The sequence below is a fragment of the Colobus angolensis genome, unplaced genomic scaffold (genome assembly GCF_000951035.1).
Source record: "Colobus angolensis palliatus isolate OR3802 unplaced genomic scaffold, Cang.pa_1.0 Scaffold80, whole genome shotgun sequence".
Taxonomy (NCBI): domain Eukaryota; kingdom Metazoa; phylum Chordata; class Mammalia; order Primates; family Cercopithecidae; genus Colobus; species Colobus angolensis.
In genome coordinates this window covers 5,100,304-5,110,531 of record NW_012121821.1, presented here as the reverse complement: position 1 = coordinate 5,110,531, position 10,228 = coordinate 5,100,304, and positions in this window count along the sequence as shown.

Genomic DNA, 10,228 nt, shown 5'->3' with positions numbered 1-10,228 from the left:
CTCCCTTCCTTCCTTCCTTCCTTCCTTCCTTCCTTCCTTCCTTCCTTCCTTCCTTCTCCACTCCACTCCACTCCACTCCTCTCCCCTTCCTCAGGATCTTGCTGTGTCACTCAGGCTCAAGTGCAGTGTCACAAACATGGCTCACTGCAGCCTCGACTCCTCCTGGGCTCAAGTGATCTTCCCACCTCAACCTCCCAAGTAGCTGGGACTAGAGGCGCACACCACTATGCCCAGTTCATTTTTGTATTTTTTTGTAGATATTGGGTTTCGCTATGTTGCCCAGGCTGGTCTTGAAATCCTGAGCTCGTCTCAAATTCCTAAGCTCAAGCAAGCTGCTTGCCTTAGCCTCTCAAAGTGCTGGGATTACAGGCATGAATGAGCCACCATGCCCCGCCCAGTGTTTTATTCTTTTTGTTTGTTTGTTTTGTTTTTTTTTTGAGATAGAGTTTTGCTCTTGTTGCTCAGGCTGGAGTGCAATGGTGAGATCGGCTCTTTGCAACCTCTGCCTCTCAGGTTCAAGCAGTTCTCCTGCCTCAGCCTCCTAAGTACCCGGGATTACAGGCATGTGCCACCACACCCGGCTAATTTTGTTTTTTGTTTTTTTGTTTGTTTGTTTTTAGTAGAGACGGGGTTTCACCATGTTGGCCAGGCTGGTCTCGAACTCCTGACCTCATGATCCACCCATCTCAGTCTCCCAAAATGCTGGGATTACAGGTGTGAGCCACCGTACTCAACCTATATATATTTTTTTGAGATGGCGTTTCACTCTCGTTGCCCAGGCTGGAGTGCAATGGTGCAATCTTGGCTCACTGCAACCTCCACCTCCTGGGTTCAAGTGATTTTCCTGCCTCAGTCTCCCGGGTAGCTGGGATTACAGGCACATGCCACCATGCCTGGCTAATTTTTGTATTTTTAGTAGAGACAGGGTTTCACCGTGATGGCCAGGTTTGTCGCGAACTCCTGACCTCAGGTGATCCACCCGTCTCAGCCTCCCAAAGTGCTGGGATTACAGGCATGAGCCACCGCGCCCAACCATATATAGATCTTTAAAATGATTTATTTAGTTTGGCTTCCTCTTAAAAACACAGCAGATTTTTGTTTGAATATAAGTAGCAGTGATATTGCAAAGCAGTTAAATATTGGCGATGTGAAACAAAACAGTGCTTTGAATGTATTTTAGGAGGAAACTGCAAAATACTTACATTTGGTTCAGATAGACCAGGTAGCACAAAAGATAGAAAAAAACTGTTAAATTTCAAAAAGTTCATGAGTCAGGGGAGGAAAAAAGTATTTGAGCCTGGAATGTGTAAGGAATGTGTAAGTTGTGTATGCCCTCAAAAACTCAGGTGTGCTATTTGAACTTCATGTATAGGAGAAAAGCTAATGGAAGGATTCAACGAGACAGATATGATTCTAGGAAAGGATGTGGTTGTGGTGATTATAGCAGGAAGCCATTGATTAAGTACATTATGTCTTTTCAGATATGGCTTTTTTGGGCGTGGGGAAGTGTCTGCTTTGAAGAAAAGTGCATTACTTTAAGGTCAAACAGGGTCAGAGTTTAAATGTGGAGCCTGGTCGGCACTTGTTAAATTGAGTGTCTTCCCAGTCAGGCAGTGTAATGTAGTGGGTAGCATCATTGTCAGTTAACTTCTGGTGAGTTATTTCACCTCTTTATACTTCAGTTTTCTCTTCTGTAAAATTGAGAGAATAAGAATATTATCCTGAAACATTTGCCCTGGGAACTAAATAATATTTATATAGCAGTTGTGATGTCATGCAGAACAAAAAAGACTCCTTGAATTGAATTCTGGGTCCCCTACTTACTCTATGGAACTTTGGAAAATTATCTCTCTATGCCTTTGTAATTTTATGACAGAAATAATAGTACCTACCTCATAGATTTATTGTGAGGATTAAATTAGTTAACATACATAAATTGCTTAGGACAGGATTGGCATAGTTGGCATATAATAACAACTCAATAAATGTTGGTTAATGTTATAATGCACAACATATAATAAAGATTAAATAAATGTTTGCTATTTTATTCAACTCCAAGAAGGCAGGGACCATATCTATTTTATTCACATTCACCTGTTGACACTTAGTAAGTACTCAATAGATTTTTCTTGAATGAGGAGGTCATTTTCAATCAATACACTTGCATACAATTCCTCAAAAACTACTCTAACAAGATTAATTTTTAAAAATAATGAGATTATTTTTCATTTTCATTGTATCACATATAGATATTTCACAGTACTTTCTACCACTTCAAATGATGTCTTTATCATCATAATCTTATGGTGTTTAAAAACAGGAAGAATCCTTGAACAGTTTATTTTTTATAGCTTCTTTTCTTAATTTTTTCAAACTGTGTTCAATTTACACAGGAAAACAGAATAGTGAAGTATAAAACTTTCTAATTTCAAATTACTCATATTACTGAATTGTGATTTAAATGCTGACATCTGGGAGATTTTTAGCATAAAATCACAAATACATTACTGCTTCTTAGAATTCTAATGGTAAGAGTTAGTTTTTATTGTGGCTTATGCTTATGCCTTAAGTTAGTTTTCACTGTGGCTTATGCTTCTAATGTCTTAAGCATAGAGTAGCTAGTGAGATTTTTGAGGTGCTGGTGAATTTGCTGACAAAATGTTTGCCAGACAAATAAATCAATTGCAATGACTCTTTTTCACAGACATCTCAAGCCTCATCAGTAATGGAAATGATCTTGGGGCAACTGAAAAACTAAAATCATTATCCTCTGTTGATATAGGACATTATTCAGCTAAACCACAAAACTATTATTGCAATTTATGCATTTTGCTTTCCTGTTTTCATGTACTTCTCTGCTTGGCATAGAAATCCTGTAAATCCAACACACAGCCACGTTTCTGAAGAGTGATTTATTGGGGCCCTTGGGAGAGCATTGTTTTGCTGTTTTCTCTAAATAGAACAATTTATACTCTGTTTATATTTTATTATGCTAAGAATGTAGCTGGCATGAACCTTAACCCCAAAATTTGAGCAGGCAAGAAAAGTCACATCAAAATGTTTCTCTTTTGTAGTTGTAGTTCTGACTGAGCCCTCATTCTGCCTGATATGATGGGCTGAGGGCAGGAAATTCAACCTCACACATCACAGGGGCTGTCTCCTCTTCTCTAGGGCTTGCACAAACATTGGGGGGATGAGGAGTGGCTTCTGTGCTGCTAAGACACAGGAAAAGGCTTTTAGCTTTCAGTAGGTTCTATCTAGCTAATGCAGATCATCATCCAGGCCTCAGTGTTCGTCTGAAGATGGAAGGCATGTGCTATTCACATCCTGAATGAAGTGGAAGAGGGTAGGGGTGAGGTGGGGTGGGTCTGAAAATACAGAGAAAACAAACAGACATCATTATCTGAATAAATAACTTTTTGAAAACAATGTAACAAATAATTAAAAATTTGAACGGATAATCAGTTTTTACATATATATATATATCTTTGGCTATAAGCTAATATCTTCTAATTAGAGGATCTATGATAATGTATCTTTAAGAAGATGCATCATGCATCTATGATCCATGAATCTGCTCTTTAAAAACAACAGAATATTCAAGATGTCTTTAATTTTTTTTTTTTTTTTGAGACAGGGTCTTGCTCTGTTGCCCAGGCTGGACTACAGTGGTGCGATCATGTCTCACTGCAGCTTTGATCTCCTGGGCTCAGCCTCCTGGATGGCTGGAACCACAGGCGTGTGCCCCCATGTCCAGCTAATTTTTAAACTTTTTGTAGAGCTAGAGTCTCCCTATGTTGCCCAGGCTAGTCTTGAATTCCTGGGCTCAAGTGATCCTCTTGCCTCAGCCTCCCAAAGTACTGGGATTATACGCATGAGCCACCACACCTAGCCAAGGTGTTATTTTAATAATGGAAAATGTAGTGTATAAATGTTCATAAATCAAGAGCACAAACTGACTTAAAATATTTCAAGTATATTTTAAGCTACAAACATATTGGCATATAAGAGCAAACTATGCAGCTTTTATAAATGGAAGTGCATTGAAAAGCATAAAATGATGGAATATGTATTAGCAGTGCAATATAATGCTAAGAAAAAGTTGTGTCTATCATGAACATTGCCCTTGAAACTTGTTTGGAAGCTGAATCTGCTGCAAAAAGGGCATTTGGGAAATCTGTGCTTCAAAATCCATCCTGCCTACCTATTTGCAATTTTAAATGATTGAGTTTAATTTTTAGGAAACCCAACATCCTAGAGAAGTCCTTCTGCTTCTTTGTCCTTCACAAGATCAACTGAAGTTCTCTAGCTGTGTAAAAAGGCTGAATTTCAGGTAATTAAAGAAAGTTAAACTTTGGTTTTTTGAATTGTTTTCTTGTTTAAATATAAGGTTTAAGTATAATGACAATTATTTTTAAATTTCTAAAATTAATTTTACTCAAAGATAGCATAACAATGTTAAGGAAAAGGAAATAATAGAGTCATCCATGATACTGTTGCCAGCACAATAATTTTTATTAATGCATATTATCCTCCCATGTATTTACATTCATATTTCACATATAATGATGACATTCATATAGCTTTTTTTTTATATTCCAGAAAATGTTATTTACTTGTTACTGACAAGTAACTCTTCTGTATCCCTATGTATAGAAAAGGGTATAGAAGAGTCATCCTGTTTTTTCTCCCACTGTTGTACTTTTTCTTTTCTTCTTCCACCTACTTAGATCCTTCACTTCCTCACCCTTACTTCTATATCACCATGTCAGGTAATGCATATTAACAACTTGGTAAATATCCTTCAGTTCCTTTCTTCAGCTCCTTTCCCAGGCACCCACAGGCGTCCCTCACATACATCCTTCTCTGTATTCTGTTTTGTTCACTTTGCATGGGAATCCCTCTAAGTCAACCTTTAGCCATCAAACTCATTTTTAAATGAATGCATAATGTTCTGTATTATGCATGAATCATAATTTATTCAATTATTCTATTGATGGGCATGCACTCTGTTTTTCCTTCTAGAGTATGGCAATAAATAATCTTGTGTATATGTCCTTTCATTTCTTTGGTGTAGATATCAGTAATAGAATTAAGGTCAAATATGCATATTTAATTTGAATAGATGTCAGCTCTACAATGCACATTTCCATAGGCAATAAATGATTCATTTCTTGCCTTTTACCTCTTCTGGGACTGTAGTGTTCGCTGCAGTTTTCGTCCATGTGTTGGGTTTGTTGGTACTTTGATTTGTATTTCTCTGGCTACAGTTAGAGCATCTTTTTATGATGATGGGCCATTTGGATTTGTTCTTACCTGAATTGCCTAGTTATATATCTTTCAACCATTTTTCTTTTGAATAGTTTATCTTTTTTTTTTTTTTTTGAGATGGAGTCTTACTCTTGTTGCCCAGGCAGGAGTGCAGTGGCATGATCTTGGCTCCCTACAACTTCCGCCTCCTGGGTTCAAGCGATTCTCCGCCTCAGCCTCCTGAGTAGCTAGGATTACAGGCATGTGCGACCACACCCAGCTAATTTTGTATTTTTAGTAGAGATGGGGTTTTTCCACGTTGGCCAGGCTGGTCTCAAACTCCTGACCTCAGGTGATCCACCCATCTTGGCCTCCCAAAGTGTTGGGATTACAGGCGTGAGCCACTGCGCCTGGCTGTGAATAGTTTTTTTATCTGTGTTATACTTTCGCAAATTTGACTTTGCAATATATTTTGTCAAATTTTAAATTTATATATACAGTCCCTGACTTACTTTTTCAGTTTTGTGATGGATTTATCAGGATATTAAATGCATTTTCGACTTACATTTTTTACTTATGATGGGCTTATTGGGACATAACCCCATTGTAAGCTGAGAAGCATCTGTATGTACACACACACACACATTTGTTATTTACTTGAAGTATATATTTTAAATATAGCTTGAGTTTTAAAAATTGACTAGGAAGGTCTGCCCTATCTCTAGATTTCCAGTCTCTTAGATTTTCTTCTAAGACTTGTATTGTTTTACTTTATAGGTTGAAAAAATTTCAATATATCTAGAAAGTGCTTTTTGCATGATATAGGGGTTGAACTTTTATTGTCTTTAGATGGATAGTTAGTTGTGCTAGCATTTTACTGATATTATTTTCTACTGAAATATATTTTTGTCAGCCGGGCATGGTGGCTCACACTTGTAATCCCAGTACTTTGGGAGGCCAAAGCGGGCAGATGACCTGAGGTTGGGAGTTCACAACCAGTCTGACCAACATGGAGAAACCCCATCTCTACTAAAAATACAAAATTAGCCCAGGCGTGGTGATACATGCCTGTAATCCCAGCTACTTGGGAGGCTGAGGCAGGAGAATCACTTGAACCCGGGAGGCGGAGGTTGTGGTGAGCCAAGATCATGCCATTACACTCCAGTTTAGGCAACAAGAGTGAAACTGTCTCAAAAATAAAATCAAGTAAAATAAAATAAAATGAAATAATATATTTTTGTCATATATAAACTTGTCATATACTGGAATCTAGTTCTGGACTCAGTTCTACTCTACTGGTTAATCATTGTCATTTCTTCTTTCACTTGAAGATCATTTTGCTTAATTTCTTTTCTTTTTTCTTTTTCTTGAGATGGAGATTTGCTCATGTTGGCCAGGCTGGTCTCAAACTCCTGATCTCAGGTGATCCACTCGCCTCAGCCTCCCAAAGTGCTGAGATTACAGGCGTGAGCCACCGCGCCCAGCCCATTTTGCTTAATTTCAATTTCAGAACCTCACCCAAGCCTGGCATGGTGGCTCATGCTTATAATCCCAGCACTTTGGGAGGCCAAGGTGGGAGGATTGCTTGAGCCGAGGAGTTCAAGACCAATATCCAGTCTATTAAAAAAACAAAAACAAAAACAAAACCTCACCCAGTTGAAATTTAAATTGTAATCATTATACATTAACATGCTAATTTGGGGGAATTTATATTTTTATGATATTATCTTCCCATTCAATGTATTTATTCAGATCTTGACTTATGTCCTTCAATAAGATTTTATAATAGTTCTTTCTTAACCTTATACCTTAAGGCATTTAGTTTTTGTCTGTCATGTTTACTATCATATCAACTTCTCGGTATTTTTTATAAATACAAAGAAACACTATTGATTTTTGGCATGCTTATCTTATATCAGCTACTTCCCTAAGCTCCTGAATACTTCTAATAGATTTTTTTGAGCTTTCAAGGTATTCATTTATAATACATCAAAAATAATTTTATTTTCCAGTATCTGTATTTAAAATTTCATTCTTGTGATATAATGCATTCATTAACTTTATTAGGAGACTCAGCCCCTATTTCATAGCATTGTTGTGAGGGTTAAACAACACATGTAACGTGCTTAGAGCAATGGTGGCACATCTTAGGGTGTCCAAGACATAACTAGTATTATTACTTCTCAACTATCAGAGCTTATCAGTTCTTTAATCTAGAAATGTCACTTTCAAGCTGTATCAAGCCAAATAACTGAATGAGTAAGCTATCATTTGCTGGTTTTTCTTATTCTTTCATTATTCCCCATTTTAATTGAATTTGAGGAGCCTACATGACAGCTTTCTTAAACTTCTATTTGTGATTCATGGGATGGCAGAAAAGAAGAGCCGAGAAAGTCTGCATAGGGATGATTTCAGATTGTTAAGGTTATTTCTCTTTGGAAAAGAAGTTAATGTCAAACTAGATTTAAGGTTAGACATTAAATCTGTTTTGGTTTAACTCATGTAGAGTTTATTTTGTGCAGGTCAGGGAGATCTGGTCACAAAATATCTTTTGCTTACTAGAATTTGTAACTTTTCTTTTTCAAAGTGAGATAAAGCAGTTGAGCCAATTGTGACAAATTCCACTTGCTCCTCTGAGTGAGTTTTAGTAGTAACTGGGCTAAGAAAAAAACCCCTTCCTTGTTATAATAGTCTTAGGGAGATCAACACTGTGCAACTGGCTCCTCTGACAGTATGGAGGTAGGTAGTGACACTGTAAAATGTCTTAACTTGCCAGGGCTAACCTGGTTGGCATTCTGTATCCATCCTGTTTGGATGACATCCTGAGACCTGTCCTCTTTACCCTCCCTTGAACAAAAGCCTTGGCAGGGGGCCTAGGGCAACCAAGTCATTAATTCTGCATATGTCATCAACTATATCCTGCCAGGGAGAGAATGCCCTGACCATGAGAATATCTTGTACTGGTTCAGAGTGGAAGGATGGGGGTGGGGTAGTGGGCGCCACTTCTTTCTTTGGTGACATCCTCTGTGAAAGCATTGGTGGAATAAAATCAGTGGTATGATAGTGGCCAATGATGTCCTCTTATTTCTGAAAAATTAAGAGCTAGCTGTTAGCTATTTGCTAAATAGTAATTACCAGATAGTTCAGCTTCTGCAAGGAGCCAAGATGTATTTCAGGAAGTATTATTGCTTTTTATTCTAACCAAATAGACTATAAATCTCCAGTTGAAATCCTGTATGATCCAAGGCATGAAGTCATGCTTTACTAAAGTTGGAAAATGCAAAGGAATGAGTAAGTGAAGCGAGAACTTTTTCCACAACAGCTCTGATAGAGAATGACTGAATCAACTTCTGGGAACTTAAGTTTGTATCTTAAACATGTAAAGCACACAAATGGTTACAATTTCCTTATACCGTTACTTGAAATAATAAATGGATAAAAAGGCTATCTGGAGAAGCCCAAATTCATTTTTGAGAAGTGATTACAGAGACAAGAAACCCAACCCTAATGCTGAATGTACTAACACATATAGAAACCCCAAAACCCGTTGGGTTGAATTAATCTCTAACTTCCTCAAATGTTCAATGTACTTCATTCCAACGAGATGAGTTTTTATCATTTAATTCTGTGCCTGTCCATTCCTCCCACTTCTTTTTTTTCATGTACCTCTAGATATGACACTCCTCCCATTTCTTAAAAAACAAAAACAAAATAACCAAGCAGTAAATAAAACATTGAATTCAGTGCAGAAGCAAAATCTTATAAACACCACTATTTGGTCTCAGAAACACTACTTTTCTCTCATATGAATCACATGTGTCTGATTAAAAGTGTAACGGGTGAGATGAAGAGAAAACCCTCTAGATATGTCTGAAAATGAAAAACAAAGAAAATACGTTTGTTATATTACTATTAGATCTAAGTAAAAGGGAGGACGTTTCTGTCATCATTGATAAATATAAAATGTGTAGAGTAGGCAGAATATATACTGACACAAGTAGAAGGTAATTCTGTGGGATGACAATGGTTAACAGTATTCCATGCCTAGTGTGTTGCTTCTGGAATTGTAGAACTAGTCCATACTAAACCTTTGATGGACTCATTAAAGTCTCACCTGATCCCAGACTTCCCTCGGAATCCTTGTAGAGTAGCTTAATTCTGGGGCTTTCCTAAGTCCTCAGGATCTCTCTAGGGAGACCGGAGGGTCTGCTGATTCAGTTCAGAATGTTTTGAGTTACCCTGCAGCAGACCCATACTAGTCTTTGGTACTGAAAAATTGTTACAATGTTTTGGTAGGTTATCAATGGCTCCCAAAGATATGTCCACATCCCAACCCCCAAACTTCTGTTAACTTGATTTGAAAAAAGTGTCTTTGCGGATGTGATTAAGCGTTTTGAGATAAGATTATCCTGAAGTATGTGGGTAAACCCTAAATGTCAAATCAATTGTCCTTGTAAGAGAAAGATTAGACAGAGGAGGAGATACAAAGATGGAGGCACATGTGATGTGGCATAATGATGTGGCCTCTAGGAGTAGTACATCCTAACACTTTGATTTTGGCCTTTGACCTTCAAAACTGTGAAAGAGTACATTTCTGTTGCTTTAAGCCACCAAATTTGTGATAATTTGTTATAGCAGCCCTAGGAAACTAATACATACTTTTAAACTAGGACACTTATTTTTTTAGAAAACAATAGAAATAGATCAACATATGAGAATCCAATTAAAAAGAATTTTCTCCCTAATATGTTGGGTAAAGCAACAAAATACCACTTATGAAAATTGAGAGAAAATGAAGTTTACATTACTGGGGAAGTAGAGAAATACTGCAAAGGCATATATTTGAAAGATGACTTGCCGGGCATGGTGGCTCATGCCTGTAATCCCAGCACTTTGGGAGGCTGAGGCCGGTGGATCACGAGGTCAAGAGTTCAAGACCAGCCTGGCTAAGATGGTGAAACCCCATCTCTACTAAAAA